Source organism: Symphalangus syndactylus, chromosome 21 (assembly GCF_028878055.3).
Source record: "Symphalangus syndactylus isolate Jambi chromosome 21, NHGRI_mSymSyn1-v2.1_pri, whole genome shotgun sequence".
Lineage (NCBI taxonomy): Eukaryota > Metazoa > Chordata > Mammalia > Primates > Hylobatidae > Symphalangus > Symphalangus syndactylus.
In genome coordinates, this window is record NC_072443.2 from 79,658,775 (window position 1) to 79,681,641 (window position 22,867).

General features: G+C 40.8%; 1 long non-coding RNA gene and 1 other non-coding gene across 4 annotated transcripts in view; one reads left to right on the forward strand and one right to left on the reverse strand.

Annotated features, from left to right (window-relative positions):
- Positions 1-22,867, forward strand: part of LOC134735496 (uncharacterized) — a 100,590-nt gene that overhangs the window by 31,814 nt on the left and 45,909 nt on the right. For 2 of the 3 annotated variants that reach the window (XR_010118677.1, XR_010118679.1), the window contains exon 3: positions 1,707-1,801. The exons of the other annotated variant lie outside the window; for it this stretch is intronic. This is a non-coding gene — a long non-coding RNA (uncharacterized lncRNA). The remainder of the gene's footprint in view (positions 1-1,706; positions 1,802-22,867) is intronic. 3 annotated transcript variants of the gene reach the window in all.
- On the reverse strand, positions 12,058-12,160 carry LOC134735536 (U6 spliceosomal RNA). Its single transcript, XR_010118718.1, has one exon. It is a non-coding gene; the product is annotated as a U6 spliceosomal RNA (small nuclear RNA).

Genomic DNA, 22,867 nt, shown 5'->3' on the forward strand with positions numbered 1-22,867 from the left:
AGCAAAAGCTAATATTCAGAGCCATTAAGTGTTGAATTACAGTGATTGAGAGCAGCTATAGTTCAAAAAATTTTAATCTTGACCCTGAGCTCAAAAATCAAAATAAAACTTTACCCCACTGCCAAGCCATCAAATTGCTGTGTAGTAGGACAAGTCAAGGTATTGAGCTTTCAGTTCTGACAAAAAATTCACAAAATAGATGATGGGTAAGTCCGTGGTAGAAAATAAAGTCCACTATTGACACTACTAGTTCTATAGCACTTAATAGGTCAAATATTTTACACAAAGTACCCGCAAATGAATAATACAGTGAATAACCATAGGCTTTAAACATCTAACAGTTTCACAAGCTTTGTAAATTTGTCCAATTAAAGCTTTTTATGCTCCACACATATTTGTACTACCATCAGTTGTCAACACATCTTAGCAGATTCCACTTCAGTTGTTCTGCAGTTCTTTCCCAACCTTTTTGAAATATTCTCACCTCTACTTGTTCCATAAACTATTCCACTATTCCACAAATTATTCCCCTATTCCACTAGTTCCACTAGACTCTTCAAAGAGTCTAATTCTTTAGTCACTTCATACTGGGCATTTTCTCCTCAAAGAAATGATAACACCTGAATAACATCAGTAATATGTGTGGACCCTTCAAGAGCCAGTGAAAACCACTCAAAATAATCTGCTTTGTTTTTTTAGTTGACTATTAATGTGGTTCCCAATGTTATTAGCTTTTCAAGCAATAGTCCTTGCCAAAAGGGTAGTTAAGTTTATTTTCTCTGGACACATTTCTTCAGATGTTGCTGTTAAACAGGATTTAATGAACTCACCATTGGTAAATTGTTTTCCTTGCTTGGCTAACAAATGAGCAACTTGGAAACTTACTCATTTTCGTGTTTTTTATTTTTTGTGGAGGGATTATGCTATGGTGAGATATTCCATTTTAAATTTTCTAAATTTTTGACCATTGTTTTTCTGTGAGTTGGGAATATTGTGATGAGTATTTAGTTTGGTGATGGTATATATTGTATTCTTTTAGCACAGCTATAGTGTCTTTTCGTAATAATCACAAGGCTTTGTCATCTAAATTTGATAACAAAATAATCCACATGCCATTGTACCTTAAAAGTGCAACATTCAAAGTCTACCTTTCTCTTCTTTTCTTGATTTGTCATAATGGTATACACTGGTAATAAGCACATAAGTTGTAATGATCTAGCAATACACACATCACTCAAAACACTCTCAAATTAAAACAGTGTCACTGTGATTTTTGTGCACCAAGAAGCAGTATGAAGCTGAGACTCAATTCTTTTTTTGCAGCATGAAAGCAGCTATAGACATCAGGTAAATTAATGAATGTGGCTGTATTCCAATAAAACTTTATTAATAGACACTGAAATTTGAAATTCATATGATTTTATGTGTTAAGAAATATTATTTTTGGTTTACTTTTTCTCAATTATTTAAAAACATAAAAATCATCCTTAGCTTGCAAACTGTACAGAAACAGGTGGTGGGCTAGATTTGGCTCACAGGCTGAAGTTTGCCAGCCCCTGCTTTAGACCATGGTGAGTATGTTGGGCTTCACATCAGTTCAGAAGGCCTGCTTACTGTCTGTATAAGAACGTTTTCCCAAAAAGCCAGTGCAGGCCCTAAAAGCATTAAACCAAGCAGGTAGGCTAACATGATGCATCTCCTTGCAGGATGGTACCCGAGTCATAGGGAAATGCGGTGGTTACTGTGGGAAATGCACTCCATCCTCTGGTACTGGCCTGGAGGTGCGAGTTTTATAGCTAAGGTAAGTAGTCCCATGTCTGCCTGTCTGTCTGTCTTTTATTTTTTTCTGTAGCCTATATGAGCAAATGTGGGAGGATCAGGCAGCGTTACAGTTAAGCATCTTGAAGCTGACCCAATACTGTTCTACCTTTTTTATCTCCTGCTCCTCTGTCCTCATGTGACTGAAGCCATCAGTCTTCTGCCATCAGACGTGGGTTCTCCTCTACAGAGCTGGCCTATTTATTTATTTGCTTTTAGATTTTAGATTCAGGAGGTACATGTGCAAGTTTGTTACACTGATAAAGTGTGTTGAGATGTAGGCTTCGTTTGAACCCATCACCCAGATAGTGAAAGTAGTATCCAATAAATAGTTTTCCCTTCCCTTCCTCCTCCCTTTTGGAGTCACCAGTGTCCATTATTTCAATCTTTATGTCCATGTGTACCCAATGTTCCACTCTCACTTATAAGCAAGAGCATATGGTATTTGATTTTTTGTTTCTGTGTTAATTCACTTACGAAAATGGCCTCCAGCTGCATCCATATTGCTGCAAAGGACATGATTTCATTATTTTTTATGGCTGCATAGTATTTCATCATGTATACAGAGCACATTTTTAAAATCCACTCCACCATTAATGGGCACCTAGGTTGATTCCACGTTTGCTATTGTGAATAGTGCTGCAATAAACGTGTGAGTGCAGGTGTCTTTTTGGTTGAATGATTTATTTTCTTTTTGATATATACCCAGCAATGGATTGCTGGGGTAAATGGTAGTTCTATTTTTAGTTCTTTAAGAAATCTCCAAACTGCTTTTCACAGAGGTTGAAATAATTTACAGTCCCACCAACAGTGTATTCCATTTTTCTCTGCAATCTCACCAATATCTGTTATCCTTTTACTTTTTGAGAATAGCCATTCTGATTGGCATGAGATGTTATCTCAGTGTGGTTTTGACTTGCATTTCTGTGATGATTAGTGATGTTCAGCATTTTTTCTTATATTTGTTGGCTGTTTGTGTGTCTTCTTTTGAGAAGTGTCTGTCCATGTCCTTTGCCCACTTTTTAATAGGATTGTTTGTTTTTTTCTTGTTGATTTGCTTAAGTTCCTTATAGATTCTGGATATTATTCCTTTATCAAATGTATAGGTTAAAATGTTTTCTCCTATTCTGTAGGTTGTCCGTTTATTCTGTTGATAGTTTCTTTTGATGTACAGAAGCTCTTTAATTTAGTTAGATCTCCATTATCAATTTTTGTTTTGTTGCATCTGCTTTTGAGGACTTAGTCATAATTTGTTTGCCTAGGCCAATGTTCAGAAGAGTATTTCCTGGGTTTTCTTCTAGAATTTTTATGGTTTGAAGTCTTACATTTAAGTCTTTAATGTATCCTGAGTTATTTTTTGTATATGGTAAGAGGTAAGAGTTCCATTTCATTCTTCTGTGTGTAGTTAGCCAGTTTTTCCAGCACCGTTTATTATAGGGTATGCTTTCCCCATTGTTTATTTTTGTTGACTGTGTTGAAGTCCAGTTGTTTATAGACTTATAGCTTTATTTCTGGGTTCCTTATTCTGTTCCATTAATTTATGTGTCTATTTTAGTACCAGTACCATGCTGTTTTGGTTACCTTTAGTTTGCTGCCTTAGAGTAGAGTTTGAAGTCTGGTAATATGATACCTCTGGCTTCGTTCTTTTTGCTTGGGATTGCTTTCACTTTTAGACTCTGCTTTGGTTCCATATCAATTTTAGAATAGTTCTTCTAACACTGTAAAGAATAACATTGGTAATTTGATAGGAATTTTGTTGAATCTGTGGATTTCTTTGGGCAGTATGGACATTTTAATGCTATTGATTCTTCCAATAGATGAGCATGGAACATTTTTCTATTTGTGTCATCTATGATTTCCTTAAGCAATGTTTATAATTCTCCTTATAGAGCTCCTTTACCTGCTTGGTTAGATGTATTCCTAGGTATTTTATTCTTTTTGTGGTGATTGTAAATTGGATTGCATTCTTGATTTGGTTCTCAGCTTGAATGTTATTTGTGTATAGAAATGCTTCTGATTTTTGTACATTTATTTTGCACCCTGAAAATTTACTGAAGTCGTTTTTCAGGTCTGGGAATCTTTTGGTGGAATACGTAGGGTTTTCTCTGTATAGAATCATATTGTCAGTGAAGGAAGATAATTTGACTTCCTCTTTTCCTGTTTTGTTGTATTTTCTTTCTTTCTCTTGCCTGATTGCTCTGGCTAAGATTTCCAATACTGTGTTGAATAGGAGTGTTGAGACTACACGTTCTTGCCTTGTTCCAATTCTTAGGAGGAATGCTTCCAACTTTTGCCTATTAAGTATGATATTGGCTGTGCGTTTGTTAGAGATGGCTTTTATTATTCTGAGATATGTTCTTTTGATGTCTTATGCCTTGTACGTTTTTATCATGAAGGGATGTTGGATTTTATCAAATGCTTTTTCTGCATGTATTGATATGGTCATATTGTTTTTGTTTTTAATTGTTTGTGTGGTGAATCACATTTATTGATTTGCATATGTTGAATGATCCTTGCCTCCCAAGAATAAAGTCCACTTGATCATGGTAGATTCTCTTTTTGGTATGTTGCTGGATTCAGTTTGCTAGTATTTTGTTGAGGATTTTCATGTCAATGTTCATCAGGGAGATTAGTCTGTAGTTTTCTTTTTTTGTTGTGTCTTTGCAAGGTATTGGTATCAGGATGATAGAGGTTTCATAGAATGAGTTAGGAAGGAATATCTCTTCTTCGATTTTTTAGAAATTGTTTCAATAGGATTGGTACCACTTGTTTGCAGAACTTATTTAAAATGCTGCTTATTGGGCCGCATCTCTAGGGGTCCTGCTTCATTAGGTCTCTGGTGGATTCAGGGACCTGTAGTTTTAATACAGAGAATTCTAATGCAAGTGAATCACAGCTCATCCTTTGAGAAATACTTCCCAAGAATGTAATAGTAAAACCACAGTGGCATTTGTTGAGCAATATTTCATTGAATCCTCACAACAAAACTGTGTAGAGGAGCTGCTGTTTTACATATGAGGAAGCTGAGGCCCACAACAATTAAGTAACTTGCTTAAGATCATGATGAGGCTGGGCATGGTGGCTCATGCCTGTAATTCCAGCACTTTGTGAAGCTGTGGCAGGCAGATCACTTGAGGTCAGGAGTTCGAGACCAGTCTGGCTAACATGGTGAAACCCCATCTCTACTATAAATTCAAAATTTAGCTGAGTGTGTTGGCACATGCCTGTAGTCCTAGCTACTTGGGAGCCTGAGGCAGGAGAATCGCTTTAATCTGGGAGGCAGAGGTTGCAGTCAGCCAAGACCACGCCACTGCACTCCAGCCTGGGTGACAGAGTAAGACTCTGTCTCAAAAAAAAAAAAAAAAAAACTAAAAGGTAATGATAAATTCCCTTGGCAGAACTCAGAGTGTCCTACAATAAAGCCAGTGCTCTTAATCACTCCACTGTGCCACACCCCTGTTACTCATAGTGTGGTCCAAGAATCAGCATGATCAGCTTTACCTAGGAACTTGTTAGAAATGCACAATGTCAGGCCTCACCCTATACCTGTGAAATCAGAATCTGCATTTTAACAAAGTCCACAGGAGTCATGCATATTAAAGTTCGGCAATCCCTGACCTATGTACATTATGCCACAAAGTGATTCTTCTGCTGAGTAAAAGACGGAACTTGTCACTCTTTTCATCATCCCGGTGTCTTCAGCTACAAGGGATGAGCTCAACCAATTCATGTGACCCTCCTGCATCTTCCCTCAAGCTTCCAGTAGCCCATTACCGTGTAAGGCTCTTGAAGATCCTGATACAAGAGTGCCTATTTGCCATTTAGGATTACTTCTGTTACAAGGAGCTAAGGAAATGAAGGAAATTTATCATCTTAAGTGACTGAGATATCCAAGAAGTATGCTAACTTCAGGCATGGCTAGATCCAGAAGTTCAGTCATCAGTACTCTTTCTTTCTTCATCAATCAGCAATAATTGCCTCTTAAATGACTTCATTCTCAGGCAGATCATTGCCCCCCACACCATGGTCCTGGGCAGCTCTAGGATTACATCATTCTTCCAACTTATGATTCAAGTGAACACTCATCCCCTAGCATGCATGCTGCAAAATAACTCTGTTTAGCTCTGGTTAGGTCAAATGGTCACTTTTGAGCAAATCACAACATCCAAGGATCTGAGATCATGTACCCACCTAGAGTCAGGTGATTGACAGCTTCAGCTGGAAGAGGGATGATTCTCAAAGGACAAGAAGGCATTTTGTTATCAGAAAGGGGGAGATGGGATGGAGGCATGCAAAAATCAGCAGGTGTCCGCTAGAGATCACCATTGTATATGTACTGTATATATTTTGTATCTAAGAAGATAAATTTTATATAGCACATATATACAATATTTACATATATAAACATATTTATAGAAAAAGACTAGAAGGAAATACCAAAATACCAATATATGAAGAGCGGTTATCTCAGGTGCAGGGATTTCATGCTAATGGGTTTTTAAATTTTATTCTATATTACTTCCCTGAAACTTCCGTGTTTCTTACAGCAAACAAACACTACTTTTAAAATCTAGGGCCAGCGTGGTGGTTCATGCCTATAATCCCAGCACTTTGGGAGGCTGAGGCAGGAGGATTACTTGAGTCCAGGATTTTGAGACCAGCCTGGGCAACATAGTGAGACTTCCATTTCTGCCAAAAAAAAAAAAATTTTTTTTAATTAGCTGGGCATGGTGGTGTGCACCTGTAGACCCAGCTACTTGGGAGGCTGAGATGGGAGGATTGCTTGCCCAGGAGATCAAGGCTGCAGTGAGCCATGACCATGCCACTGCACTCCAGCCTTGGTGACAGTGAGACTGTGACTCAGAAAAAATAAAAATAAAATCTAGAGAAATTAATGTTAATTTTAAATTCTACATGTAAAAATGTATCAGTTGCCTATTCTTAACTTATGGCATTTGAGGCAGAAGGTTTATATTTTCTGGTTTGTTTATTTCAGGTGCTTTGAAGAGGAAGCTATTATGGGATGGATGAAGGATAGTAATGCAATACCTCCACCTTAATTTGGGTGCATGTGTGTGTGTGTGTGTTTATGTGTGACTTGTATGCTTGTGTGTGTGTAAATGTGTGTACATAAACATATATACATATATACACATACATCTATGCACATATATGTGTGTATGTATATATGTGGACTATCCTAATGATGTAAAGTTTAATATTTATGTTTGAAATTATTTATTGTGATGTAATATTTTTGTACGTAAAATGATTCTATTATGACTGCCTTTGCATGTAGTAATATGACAAAGTGATCCTTCATTATCACGGTACACTATTGTTTACTTTTCATCTGTAAATGTTTTATTGTGACTTTTTTAAAATGAATTTTTTTAAAACAATCTAGCCATCATCAAGGTGCTATAAGAGTTGTATAAAAGGTATTTTTGGCATTTCTAGGCAAGTATCAGCCAATAAGTGTGTTAGTGATGTCACAGATTGTACCAACTATTAACTATGTTAAATATGTATTCAGTTTCATGTGATCTCTGGGAAAAAAATATGCTGCCTTGGTGCTAATATTATATGTATTTAAATGATCATCTGACTCAGAAATATAAACACTTTTAATGAAAGGGAGGAACAGAGAAGGACAATTTCCAGTGCACAGAATCACTTGGATGCAATAAGACCAGCTCTTTACCCTTATTTTTGGATATGCCTTTTTTGGAAGAGACTTGGACTTTATCCTTATTGTTGTTAGTGTTGTTAATATTCGTTGCTTCAGCCCACGGTGCCTTGGTCTCTCTACAATCAAATGGAGGATCCCCCAAGCAGCTTCATTACAGAGTGATATTGGGAAAGTGAGATCTTCTCACCATTTTGCCAAGATACTCTAAAATGACATCCAAGTTTACCAGTAGAAAGACAGAGGATGCACAGAATGGGCGTGACCTTCAGCTCACGAGCACACCTGGAGAAGTTCAGAACCAGGTTCTGAATCATCACGATTGCCTTTTGCATGAAAACATTGGCTGCTGATGTGACTTCTCTTCAGGCCATGAGCCTAACACCCTGCGAGTTTTCATGGCCGCTGCAGTAATGGGCGTTTGTGTGAAGAAATGAACTGTGGAGTACAAAATGCTTTGAGTCTTTCCAATCGCTCATTAATTCACTTTTTTGTTACTTCTTTCCAAAATGGAAGTGCTGAAGCCATGGTCTTTCTGCCCTTCCAAACTATGAAGGGAAGCCTTGCCAGTGGCCCATGGGAGACACTTGGTTTGAGAAACCCTGCCCACTTCCAAAGACCAAAGAGATTAGGGAAAGCCTGGCAGTATTCTCCAACTCCAAGCAAGCTCTAGAGTGCTCCAGGAAAAGTTATATTCAGTATATGAATAAGTGTTATTCTCCATTATTAATGTGTTCTGAAACTATATTATGAATAAATACATCACCACACCCAAACCATTTGTGTTTCACATAGTTTCTGGACTCTTGATTCAAGTTGGAGTAAAAATGTCTCTAGTTTCCAGATGGAGAAGAAGTGAAGATTTTATTTATTTCATTTATTATAATTGCCATTCTAGAGACAGATAGGGATAGGGCTTGTCCATAAGATCTGTCTTTTCATCATGCAAGTCAATTAAAGTGGTTCTTCTGGAAACTGGGAACTTACCCCTCTTGGGAAACAAATGAGCAAACAAAACAAAATATTTAGGTGGGCTTTGGGTGCTTAATTGTTCATTTTGTGTGTAGTTCCTACCCTGTATGGTGTCCAGGGAAAAAGAGAGCTTTTTAAACATGTCTACTAGAAGCAAATGATTATCGAACAGCCACCATGCCAGGCCTTTTATTGTTTCACCTCATCCTCACAACCACCAAATACACCAGGTAATAGACTAACCTTCATTTGATGGTAAGGAGACAGAGCCTTAGAGTTACAAATAGGCTCAAGTTCACACACAGTGACTAAGTAGTCGTCTCCCAAAGAAATCTGGCTCTGATTGGGTCACATGACCACTTCTGGACCAATCACAATATCAAGGGGCCTGGGATCCTGTGCCATTCTAGAGTCAGGTGATCAACAGCTTCAAGTGAAAAAGAGATGGTTCCCAGAAGAGAAAAGGGGAGATGGGATGGAGACATGAAAAAAGTGGGCATCCACTCAAATTCCCATTGTGTGTGTGTGTGTGTGTGAACACATGCATGTACCTGTGTACAATCTCCAAATCCCAGAGCTTATGCCAAAGTCCCACCCCTTGCCATCACTCAGCATCATTTGAGGCCTCAGTTCTCTTCCTCTCTCTGGTGTTTACTAACTGTGTGATCTTGAGCCTTAGTTTTTTCATGTGTAAAATGAGGCTATTGATTGTCCTCCCACTTACCTTCCAGGATAAAGTGTTTTCTCATGTCCCTTTAAGCCCTGCATGAGTGCTAGCAAAACAGCAGCCCTCAATATGTGCATCAGCAAGCTTAAACTGACAGCATTGAAGGCATGGGCTCCCTAATCAGTTAGGAATTGTGTTCAGCAGCTAATTAGAGATCTGACTGCAATGGCTTACATATTTAAAAGTGTATTTCAGGTCAGGCGCGGTGGCTCACGCTTGTAATCTCAGCACTTTAGGAGGCCAAGGCGTGTGGATCACGAGGTCAGGAGATGGAGACCATCCTGGCTAACACGGTGAAACCCCGTCTCTACTAAAAATAGAAAAAAATTAGCCGGGCGTGGTGGCGGGCGCCTGTAGTCCCAGCTACTCGGGAGGCTGAGGCGGGAGAATGGCGTAAACCCGGGAGGCAGAGCTTGCAGTGAGCCGACATTGCACCACTGCACTCCAGCCTGGGTGACAGAGCAAGACTCCATCTCAAAAAAAAAAAAAAAAGTGTATTTCATTGTTATGTAAAAGTATATTTCACTGTTATGTGGGAGGTAGGCAATCCAGAACTAGCATGGCAGTTCCACGACTTCATCAGGGACAGAGTTCATTTCTCTTTCTCCTCTCTTCATTCTTCCGTATTTCAGTATGGCTGCTAGAGCTCCAGCAATCACTCCCAAATTTCCAGGTGACAGGAAAAAAAAAAAAAATAGGAGTAGGGGAAAGGGTAGAAAGTGGCATATTTTCAGTTCTGTATTGTTCTTTTAAAGAGGTTTTTCAGAAACCTTACCTAACAAATTTTACTTATATCTCCTTAGCCAGAATTTAGTCATGTGGCTGTAGGAGTAGTGGAGAAATGGGGTTGTTTCACACAGTACGTTGCCACAGAAAATAAAATGAGGCATCTGTTCCTAGGAAAGAAAGCAAAATGAATTTGAAAGAGGCAATTACAAGTCTCTGCAATAGATCAAATACAGAGATTGAAGAGAGAAAGTATTGGAAGCATTTATAGAGTAAGTAAGAGATAAATGAGACCTGGAGTGGTGATCATTGTAATGGTAGGGAAAGAAACAACTATAGAGAGATACAGGTGGTAAAATTAATAGGAGCTGACAACCGATAGATTTGGGATGGGCTGTGGGAGTGAAGGAAACAGTAACAGTTCAAAGATGAGACTTTATTTTCGTTGTAAACACAACCAGGGTGACAAAATGATGAATGGGTGGGTGGATAAATAGACAGATGTACAATCTATGAGAGTCCAGTAATCATTTATATTTGTGTAGCACTGCACAAATTAAATATTGTCTTTGCATTTTATTTATTTAACCAAGTAATATTCATTGCATATCTACTAATTTTTGGGCACTCATCTAAGGCCTGGGTGCAGCAGTTTCCGTTAAGGTCAAGGCTAAGAGACAGCATGAGTTTGCTCAGGCTGCCTTAGCAGAATACCACATACAGGGTGGTATCAACAACAGAAATTTATTCTCTCACAATTCTGGAGGCTAGAAGTCCAAGATCAAGGTGCTGTCAGGGTTGGTTTCTGGGGAGGCCTTTCTTTCTGGCTTATAAACAGGCCTCTTTTCCCTGTGTCCTCACATTGCCTCTGCTCTGTGTGTATGCGCAGAGAAAAAGAGACGGAGATTTCTGCTGTCTCTTCCTCCTCTTAACAAGGTCACCATTTCTATCAGATTAGAGCCCTGCCCTTCTGACCCCACTTAACCTTCATTACCTTCTTACAGGCATCTCCAAATACAGTCACATTAGGGTTAGGGCTTCAATAAAGGAATTTAGGGGTAAGGACTGGGGACAAAATTCAGTCCCTAACAGAGGCTGTAACAAAGAGACTCCAAAATAAGGTAGACTTTTATTTCTCTTACTTGCTCTCCAGAGGTAGCGGGCACTCTGGGACTGGTAGGTGACTCCGCTCCATAACATCAGAGGACAAAGATCCTTCTGTTTTGTATCTTGGCCATTCTCAAAGCCATTGTCCTCATATGGTTCCTCCTCGCAAGGTCTGCATCCAGCCTGCAGGAAGGGAGCAATTGTTTGAAGGCAAGACAGGAAAGGTAAAGCATAATTTTTATTTACAACATATTGGAAATATTTTATTGGCATAGCCACACCTAGCTGCAAGTGAGGTTGGGAAATGTACTTTCTACCTGGCAACCACATGCCCAGCTCATACTAAGTGGAGGTGGGCGGTCTGTTACTATAAGGAAGAAGGAGAGAATTGTTACTGAGGAAATTAGTTGCTTCTGCCACAGATAGTGAACAAAAGCTACAAAAATCTCTTTCCCATTGGAGCTTACATTTTGGCAGTGACAGAAGAGAGAGAAAACAAGCAAAGCAAAAACTAAACCACCCTGCAATTATTTTCCAGTAATAAATCTGACCATATTGTCCATGATGGTCGGTCATCTACCGTCATGGCCTGGGATGGCATTCCCTGAGCACCAAGAACTTTCATACCCCAGAGTGTGCAAAGATGCCGTGGTTCCCTTTGCCTTGGCATGTTGATTTTTCTTTATGCTCTGATTGGTACAGAAGTGAAAAATAGCAAGCAAAACCTAGTGTGTCAGAAGGTGAGAAGTATGAGAGAGAGAGATAAAATAGGGAAAAGGAATTGGGAATGCCAGATGCCATGGGGTGAGCATGTTGCTGTTTTAAATAGGGTGGTCAGACATTTCTTCTTTACAGACTTCATAGCTGTGAGCAAAGCTGTGGGTTCCCATGAAAGCCTGCCACTAACCTCAGTGAGTATGGGAAACCACCTATCACCAACAGATGGCGGGAGAGGTCTTGCTCTATTATGCCTGGACCATTGTACTGATACTCTGCTTATTTTATTTTATTTTAATTTTTTAATATGGAACACTTCACGAATTCGTGTGTCGTCCTTGCACAGGGGCCACACTAATCTTCCGTGTACAACTCTAGTTTTAGTATATGTGCTGCCCAAGCATCATCTTAGAGGTGATTTTGCAAAGCAGCTTATGATCCTTAGGAGTCCTAAGCCCTAAAAAGATGATACTGCTCCCCTCGAATATGTACCTCAAAATGAACAATAACTCCGAGATGCATCTCAGAATGCAGTGGCTCAGGCTTATAATCCCAGGTAGGAGGACTGCTTGTGGCCAGGAGTTTGACACCGGCCTGGGCAAGATAGAAAGACCGTCTCTACAAATAAGTTAAAAAATTAGCCAGGTGTGGTGGCACGTGCCTGTAGTCCTAGCTACTTGGGAGGCTAAACTGGGAGGATTGCCTGAGCTCAGGATTTAGTGGCTATAGTGAGCCATGATTGTGCCACTGCATTCCAGCCTGGATGACATAACGAGGCCCCATCTTTTAAACAAGAACTCCAGACCAGGAAGTTAGTCTTTTTCCATGAATATTACTTTTTCTTTTAAATATCAAATGCTGATTTTTCCAAAAAAGTTTTGAAGGCAATTTTTGCTGTAGCTCTAGGGGCATGTTTGTCTGCCAGGTAGGCAATCAACCGGTTTTACAACATTATTCACCCCAGTGATTTCCAGTAGGAACAAAAGGAACAAATATTCAAAGTGCTAATAAGAAGGGCATCCAAGGCTGGGCGCGGTGGCTCACGCTTGTAATCCCAGCACTTTGGGAGGCCGAGGCGGGCGGATCACGAGGTGAGGAGATCGAGACCACGGTGAAACCCCGTCTCTACTAAAAAAATACAAAAAAATTAGCCGGGCGTGGTGGCGGCCGCCTGTAGTCCCAGCTACTCGGAGAGGCTGAGGCAGGAGAATGGCGTGAACCCGGGAGGCGGAGCTTGCAGTGAGCTGAGATTGCGCCACTGCACTCCAGCCTGGGCAACAGAGCAAGACTCCGTCTCAAAAAAAAAAAGAAGGGCATCCAATTACAATGGGAAAGAAAAAGTGACTTTGCACAGAAATGTACATCGTCATATGTGACTTGCATCCTGCCACTTGGTTTGGACTTAGGATCAAATGCCTTATAGGCCACTGATGTGAGATGTCACAGCGTGGTCAAGGATGGCATTAGGTGTAAAAAAGAGTTGATATTCAGCTTATTACAAGTTCAGAAGCCTAGTTGTTCCTTAAACTTTTGATTCAAACTTACAAATTCTATCATTTTATTTATGTACTAGCCTAGTTTCCTTCAATTACTTTAAAAAAAACCTTTCGACTAATGTTTGTCTCATTTGTGACTTAATTAAAAGGCTTGAAATATTTTATATCACATTTGTACATTTAACAGATTATATTTCTGTCTTAGGTCCTTCAGTTATCTCACTCAGCAAACCTTTCTGAATACTTAAATGATTTAGGCCGGGAGCAGTGGCTCACACTTGTAATCCCAGCACTTCGGGAGGCTGAGGCGGGCGGATCACCTGAGGTTAGGAGTTGGAGACCAGCCTGGCCAACATGGTGAAACTCTGTCTCTACTAAAAATACAAAAATTAGCTGGGCGTGGTGGTGGGCACCTGTAATCCCAGCTACTTGGGAGGCTGAGGCAGGAGAATTGCTTGAACCATATATATGTGTGTGTGTGTGTGTGTGTGTGTGTGTGTGTATAAACACACACATATATAGAATATGAGTATTATGTAAATCAATGGACTTAAAGTTCTTTAAACTATTCCAAAATAGAAAATTAATGTAGTATAGTTTTGACTTAAACTCACAAATCTAAATCAAGTACTCAATGACACGTTTTAAACTGGCATTATAAGCTGCCACTCTAAAAGTTCCAATTTTTAACATCATGACAATATAAACTACTAAGTAAGTTCTAACATATTCTTCTTAATGTTTCTGATGCCTTTGAAGATTTTTATGTCTCAGATCTCACTCTTGGCATGAATAAAAGTTCTGTGCTCATATACCTATTGTAGAGCCAGAGGTTACCTTGGGCACAGGTCTGGGGTGGAAGACAACCAGGGAAATTCTTTTTACTCCAACAAAGGAAACTATGAGATCATCCCATGTAAATCTGAGGGAAGCCTTCTATATTGGTTTCCTATGTTGTTGCAGCAGATTACTTCAAATCTATGATGTGTCTTTAAACAACACATATTTATTATCTTACAGTTTTGGAGGGCAGATATTTAAAATGGATCAGCAGGGCTGCGTTCCCTCTGGAGGTTCTAGGTGGAGAATCTGTTTTCTTGCCCTTCCCAGCTTCTAAAGTCTGCCTGCATTCTTTGACCGATAACCCCTTCCTCTATCTGCAAAGCCTGGAGTATCTTCAAATTTCCCTCTCTCTCTGACCTGTGTTTCCATCATCATGTCACCTTTTTCTGGCTTTTACTCATTTGTCTTTCTCTTGTAAGGACCCTTGTGATTCCACTGGGCCTGCCGGGTACCCCAGGATCATCTTCCCATCTCAAGGTCATTAACTTAATCACATCTGCAAAGTCTCTTTTGCCATGTAAGGTAATATAAAGGCATGTACACAGGTTTTGGAGATGACGACATGGATATCCTTGGGAGGCCGTTATTCTTTCTACTCCCCCTTCTGCAAACACATAAGGACCAGATGCTGGTCTGTCCAAATCCCCAACAAGCCACACTGGACTTTACGTCAATGACCCTTAACTTCAAGCGAGGGATGTTCCCATAGCCCACGTTCCTGGATTCATATTCCATGTATTGCCTAATTTTTCTGTCTACATTCAAAAGTCTGCAGCCATTTTATTGCTTGATTGATTTTGTATGTGGCTGTTGTATACAAATCTCTTTCTGCTTTGATCCAAAGACTTTTGAACTTGACAAGAATTCTGCATTCTTACACATACTTCCTAGGACATAGAATTCTTATAGTGCTAGGTGATGGTACACTGAATTCTGGATGTCTCTCATGACTTTGTCAAGGCTCATAAGACCTCTCTTATGACAGACTTTCAGTACATGAGCCATTATTAGGTATAGAAACTTCCATGGGCATACTTGGTAGCAGTGCTGTCTTCATCTTTCTTAGTGAGCCAGGATATTTCTTCAGTGCTTATTGCTCAGCTTCACAATTCCACAGAATGGATGCACCTCTGAGAGCCTTCTGAGCCCCAGCATGACCAGGGCAAAAGCAGGAGACTTAGTGGGATCCCAGGTGGATCCTGGACATACCCCAGCCTTAATCAGTCTCTCTAGGGGTGGGACCTGAGAATCCACGTTTTTAACAGGCTCTCCAAGAGACCTTTATGCACACTAGAGAGACTCACCTTTACAGTGTCCTTGCCACACAGCAGTGGAGTCTCTAGGCAGTGGCAATGTCCCTCATCCCATTGCTTTTGCACTACAATTTTTTGCATGCTGGACGTGTGGTCAAGACCTACAGGCTCTAGAACAGGACACAGTGGCTTATTTGGGTCCCCCTCCTCCCTAGTTGTATGACTTTGGACAAGATCCCTACACTCCCTGGACTCACCTTCCTCGTCAGTGAGATGGAACATATTGGCACCGGCACCCGCATCGTATGGTTGCTGTGAAGCTCATTGTGTTGATTAAAACATTCAGAACACTGGTTGGTATATAATAAGTACTCAATATCTCTTAGCTATTTGAAGTTTATGTAATACATAAATGCTACATATAATCTGTGTTTTAGTTTGGAAAAGGTTATTATGGAGAAGCTGTTGGCCCAACTTTCATCTCAGCTCCATGACCAAGCGTTGAGAAAACTGGATTTTCCTGTTTATATCCTTCTCAGATTCCATTTGCTTGCACAATACTTCAGTTCTTTCTGTTTCCTTTCCCTAAATGCAGATGCATGTTGTTCAACACAAGATATCAAGACTAAAAGGGACCTAAAAGGGCATATGGATAGATCAGCAACAACAGAAATAATAACTATATCATAAGAAGAATATGAACTACATTTATTGACCATGCCTTAGTCTGTTCAGGCTACTATAATAAGATAGGGTGGCTTATAAACAATAGGAATTGGCCAGGTGTTGTGGCTCAGGCCTGTAACGCCAGCACTTTGAGAGGCCGAGACGGGTGGATCACAAGGTCAGGAGTTCAAGACCAGCCTGACCAACATGGTGAAACCCCGTCTCTACTAAAAATACAGAAATCATCCAGGCGTGGTGGCAGGCACCTGTAATCCCAGCTACTCAGGAGGCTGAGGCAGGAGAATCACTTGAACCCGGGAGGCAGAGGTTGCAGTGGGCCGAGATCACGCCGCTGCACTCCAGCCTGGGCTCCGTCTCCAAAAAAAAAAAGAAAAACACAAAGTAGAAATTTATTTCTCACAGCTCTGGGGGCTGGAAAGTCCAAGATCAATGTGTCAGCACAGTCAATGTCAGGTGAGGGCTTGCTTTCTCATAGACAGCTGTCTTCTCATTCTAACCTCACACGGCAGGAATGAGAGGTCTCTTTCAAGCATCATTCAAAAGGTCATTAATCCCATTCGTGAGGGCTCTACCCCTATGACTTAATCACCTTCCAAAAACCCCATCTTCTAATCTCATCACCTCAGGGAGTAAGTATTTCAACATACAAATACTGGGGGGACATGAACATTTAGACCATAGAAGAACACTTACTATGTGTAATGGTTAATTTTACGTGTCAACTTGAATAGGCCATAGTATCCAGTTTTGGGTCAAACACCAGTCTAGATGTTGCTGTGAAGGCATTTTTTAGATGTGATTAACATTTGAATCGGTACTCTTTGAGGAAAGCATATTACCCTCCATCATGTCGGTGGGCCTCGTCCTGTCAATTGAAGGTCTTAAGAGAAAAAGATGGATGTCCCCAAAGAAAGAAGGAGTTCTGTCTTCAGACTGCTATTAGACTCTAGCTGCAATGCCAGTTCTTCCCTGGGGTGCCAGCCTGCTCATCTGCCATGCAGATTTTGGACTTCTCAGCCCCCACAGTCACATGAGCCAATTCTTTAAAGTCTCGCTTTCTCTCTCTCTCTCTCCGTCGATATAATAGATAGACAGATAGAGATATAGATAGATTAGATAGATGATAGATAGATAGATAGATAGGTAGATAGATAGATAGATGATAGATAGATAGATAGATAGAGAGATCGACCTAGAGATAGATCTATCTCCATTTATATCTATTCTGTCAGTTCTGTTTCTCTGGAGAACCCTGACCTAGACCAATGCAGTATGTGACAGGCCAGAACTGATCCTCTGCACAACTCTGGAGGGTACCATTCACCCTGAGCTGAAACATCCCAGGAGCTTTGTAAATGGTTTGCACATGGCCTCTCGTGGAACCGTCATGATAGCTCTTTGAGGGAGCTGCTATTTTTATTCCCATTTTAAAGATGAGGGAATCAAAGGGTAAGAGAGTCAGCTCTCAAACCCAGGGTCTTAACAGCTCAGTGTAGGTGTGATTCAAAGCAGCTGTGTCCAGGCCATTAAAGTAGTTAAAGCGCAGTGCAAAGACTATAGCCAACACCTCCTCATTCTTGCCACACTGCCTTTTCACACTAGCAAGCTTCCTCACAAAAAGAAGAGAAAATCTATAACCTTGCTTCACAAGAGCAAGCAGAGAAAGAAAGAAAATTAGTCCCGACTGGAACATTTCCGGTGAGTGCTCAACTATATTTCGTATTAGCTGCCACTGGTTAAGAGCCATAGGCCCCTGAGAACTCGAGATAAAGCAATTTTCCAGTTAGTGACTTCGACTTGCCTCCTATTCTCTTGCTCTTTGTATCTCAGCTTTCAATATGACTTCAAGGCATGTAGAAATGCCTGCCTGGGTGTCCTTCTGGGCCTTCTGCAGGAGCTTTTTTTTTTTTTTTAATTATTATACTTTAAGTTCTAGGGTACATGTGCACAACGTGCAGGTTTGTTACATATGTATACATGTGCCATGTTGGTGTGCTGCGCCCATTAACTCGTCATTTACATTAGGTATTTCTCCTAATGCTATCCCTCCCCCCTCCCCCTGCCCCACGACAGGCCCCGGTGTGTGATGTTCCCCACCCTGTGTCCATGTGTTCTCATTGTTCAATTCCCGCCTATGAGTGAGAACATGTGGTGTTTGGTTTTTTATCCTTGCCATAGTTTGCTGAGAATGATGCAGGAGCTTTTCAACAAGGAAAGGTCAGGCAAGAAGTGCTGGGCTTATTTGCATCCCCTCGATCTTGAGACTGAAATGAAAACTGTTTGTCCAAGAGCCTAGCTCTTCTCTCAGTGGTTGTCCGAGGCAGAGAGACCTGCAGCTTTTAAGAAGCCCTAAGTTGTCTTTCTGAAGTGAGGTTTGTTTTCTCTCTCCCCACCAGGTATTAGTCCATTTAGGAAATAGTGTTAAAAGCAATTGCCTGACCAGTTCGGGCTAACCCAGGGGTTGCCAAATCCATGCTTCTTACACAATTTACAAAATATTTTCTTTGTAGTTGTCCTTGAAGCCCAAGAGGAACTAATGGCTTTAACTACCAGCCTACATGTTTCAAAGTGATTTCCACATCAGGAAGCCATTGTCGGCTTCCCCAAACAGTGAATTGGTATAGGATGTGAGCAATTCTGAAAGGCCACGCTTCTTGTTCCAGCCCCAATTCATCGCTCAGATAAGAGCTGGTTTTCAGCAACGATTTCCATTTCTGCCTCCTTGTGTGTGCTAAATCATTTATGGCTCCATTTTTCTATGCAATAAAAGACTTCTTTGGTCATGAAAAAGCATTATAATTACCCCTGGCACCCAAGAAATGGAGTTGGCTTTGCGGTCACAAAGACCAAAGTGCTCTGTGTTGGCATAAAACCCACGAGGAACGGCATCAAAAACAGCCTTTGCAAGTGCATGGTGGTAAAGAGCACGGCCTCTAAAATCTAGACAAGTTAACTTACTTCTCTCTAGACCTCAGTTTCCTCGTTTGTCAGTTGGGGTTATAATGGTACTTCCCTTACAGGGTAATTCGGGGATTAAGTGAAATATGCACAAAGTTCATAGAACAGTAACTGACACATAATATATTATATAAAGCAAGTATTTATCATCCTCTTCCTCTCTTCCTCCCTCTGGCATCACCATCATCATTCTCATTGGCAGCATCTTTGAGTAAGAACATCTTTTTAGAAATTATGTAAAACTCAGAAGTTATAAGGAAGAAAAGTTAAAAGTTTAACCATATAAAAATAAAATATATATATATGAAAAAATTAAGAAATCCATAAACAAAGTCCAAAGATAAATTCTAAACTGGGAGAAAAATGTTCTCCACACATTTGCCAGATTAAGGCATTATTTCCATTTACAAAGATAAACAACTTGTTTTTAAAAAAAGTGTTTGCTGAAGAAAAATAAAACAACAGTCAAAATAAAGAAGAAAGAAAGAGAAAGAATGAGAATAAAAGGAAAAAGAAAGAAATATGGTGAAAAGACACAGGCCGTTTTAGAAAATTTAAAGGAAATGACAAGCAAATGAATTATACCCAATTTATTTTATAATCAATGAAATATACATTAAAAGATCAATGAGAATTTTTTTCATCTATTGAATGATGAAAAAATTGGTAGTAGCAGGTATTTGCAAAAGTGTTCTCCACCTTTGGGACCACGTGTGGTGGCTCATACCTGTAATCACTTTGGGAGGCCAAGACAATCATATCACTTGAGGTCAGGAGTTCAAGACCAGCCTGGCCAATGTGGTGAAACCCTGTCTCTACTAAAAATACAAAAATTAGCCGGGTGTGATGGTGCGTGCCTGTAATCCCAGCTTCTCGGGAGGCTGACACAGAAGAGTGACTTGAATCTGGGAGGCGAAGGTTGCGGTGAGCCAAGATAGCTCCACTGCATTCCAGCCTGGGTGATAGAGCAAGACTCCATCTCAAAAAAAAAAAAAAAAAAAAAAGAGTGTTCTCCACCTCTGCAATGGGCAATTTGTTAATTCTAAAAATCATAAATTTTTAAGTGTAACTTAAAAATAATTTCCTTAAAATATAACAGGACTAATAGATGTGCATTGTAGCATTGTTTTCAATAGCAAAGTCTTAGAAATAACCTAATGCCCCTTAATAGTAGATTAGTTAAATTAGCTACGTATATAATGGTATATTCGTTATCTATTGCTGCATAGCAAATCACCCTGAAACTTAGCAGCTTACAACACACATTTACTATCTCATAGTATCTGTGGATCAGGAATCCAGGTATGGTTTAGAGACCCTGAAAGGTCACAGACTACGTACACTACAATCAGACGTTGGCCAGCACTGTAGTCATTTCTAGGCTGACTGGAGAGGGATCTGCTTCTAAGCTCACCCCGTGGTCATTGGCAGAATTTGGGGCTGTTGGCCAGGAAGCTGCCCTCAGTCCCTTGGATCTCTACATAGGGCAGTTCATGGCATGGCAACTTGCTTCCTCAGAGTAAGCAAGTGGAAAGAGCCTGAAAGAAAATGACAGCAAGATGGAAGTCACAGCCTTTTATAACCTAATCTCAGAGGTGACTGTATTAGTCTGTTCTCACACTGCTAATAAAGACATACCTGAGACTGGGTAATTTATAAATGAAAGAGGCTTAATTGACTCACAGTTCCATATAGATAGGGAGGCCTCATAATCATGGCAGAAGGTGAATGAGGAGCGAAGTCACGTCTTACATGGTGGCAGGCAAGAGGGTTTGTGCAGGGGAACTCCCATTTATAAACCATCAAATCTTATGAGGCTTATTCACTACCACAAGAACAATATGGAAGACACCACCCCCATGATTCAATTATCTCCACCTGCCTTCATCCTCGACATGTAGGGATTATTACAATTCAAGGTGAGATTTGGGTAGCGACACAGCCAAACCATAACAGTGACATTCCACCCCTTTTGCTATATTCTATTCATTAGGAGCAAATCATTAGGAAATTCAAACCTCATGAGTTTTCACTCCTAACTTATTCAATATTCATCTTTAAAAAATAAGAACATTCTTCTCCTTAACCACAATGCCATTATGACATGTGACATAATTAAAATAATTCCTAAGGCCTTGTTTCCATCCTAAAGTGTTTCCAGTTGTCCCAAAATGTCTCTTACAGATGGTGTATTGGAACCACGAGCCAATTAAGATCCACATGTTGCATACATTTGATCGTTATATCTCTTAACTCTTCTTCTTTTTTTTTTTTTTGAGACAGTCTCGCTGTTGCCCGGGCTGGAGTGCAGTGGCGCCATCTTGGCTCACTGCAGGCTCCAGCCCCCGGGGTTCACGCCATTCTCCTGCCTCAGCCTCCCGAGTAGCTGGGACTACAGGCGCCCGCCACCTCGCCCGGCTAATTTTTTGTATTTTTAGTAGAGACGGGGTTTCACCGTGTTAGCCAGGATTGTTTCAATCTCCTCACCTTGTGATCCGCCCGTCTCGGCCTTCCAAAGTGCTGGGATTACAGGCATGAGCCACCGCGCCCAGCCCTCTTAACTCTCTTCTAATCTTAAGCACCTCCTTTGTTTTCATGCCACGAATTTGGTGAAAAGGAGGCCCGTGATCCCATCTTCTGGATTTATCAGTGTACTTTCTCATGATGGACTTTTAACTCGTTCTGCTAACTCCTGTGTTTCTTATAAACTAGATGCTAGATCTAAAGCCTTAATTACATTCAGCAAGACTATTTCTTTTTTTTTTTTTGTCTTTTAATAATATATTTGAATATAGATGGTTTCAATTCTCCAATAAAAAGATGTAGACTGGCCGAATGGTTTTTCATACCTGTTTCCCTAGTCCAGACACCCAAGAGTATGTCCTTCTCTTGGGCATAAGAAAATCTAGAGTTATATTTAGGGTATCATAAAGTGTGGTGAAGAGTGGACTGAGGTGGCATGCTCACAATGACCAAATTACGTTGGTCATATTTTAATCCAATACGTTGATCCACTATTAACTTGTAAATAATGTACTTGCTTTCTAGACACATTCTAGGAAGACCAGAGAAACTGACTTCTATCTATATGGTATAATCCACTGGCGAATTTCTTTTAGGATCGACCAAAGCTGATCTAGAACATAATCTTTACATACTTGGACGAGACAAGAGAGAACCCACCAGACGAGAAAGAACATCTGGGCTGAAAGGCTCCATTAGAAGAGCAATGTGGAATGGTGCTGTGCCGACAATTGGTAGTCCCTCCCCTACATCTTTGCAGAGGACTGGAGCCCAGAGTGGGCCACGGTCAACTTATATGGTGAAGTGAAGACCTCCTTCTAGGTGTGCATGTGCTTATTACAGACATGCCACCATGCTAAGTACCCCCGGACTACAGGAAAAAATAAGAATACATGCTGTATCCATGATCAGGAGGCACACAGGCCAGAGCACCAGCTGTGGAATCGCACAACCTGGGTCCAAAGCCTGGCTGGATCATGACCACCTGGATGATCTAAGGAACGGTCTCAGAAAAATCTGTAAAAAGAAGTGGAGACTCTGCCTGCCAGGAAGGGATGTGGTAAGGGGCAGCATCCAGTCGGGTCAGGGCACCCCGTCCTCTCCTTGGAAGCCTGCGCAGCGAGCCTGGTGGCCCTCAAGGCCACGGAGGCCATGGAGAAGGTGGGCCTGGCTCCAGGCGGCACGGAGGCACTGGAGAGGCCCCGGGGGAGCCTGGTGGGATCTGGCTGGTCCTGCGCTCTGCTTCCAGGTTCTGGCCTTGTAACCCAGGGGACAGGGCTGGCCAAGACAGGGCCACTGGGTGTCAGCCAGTGCCTGCGCCAGATGCCAGGCGGGAAGGGCTCTGGCAGAT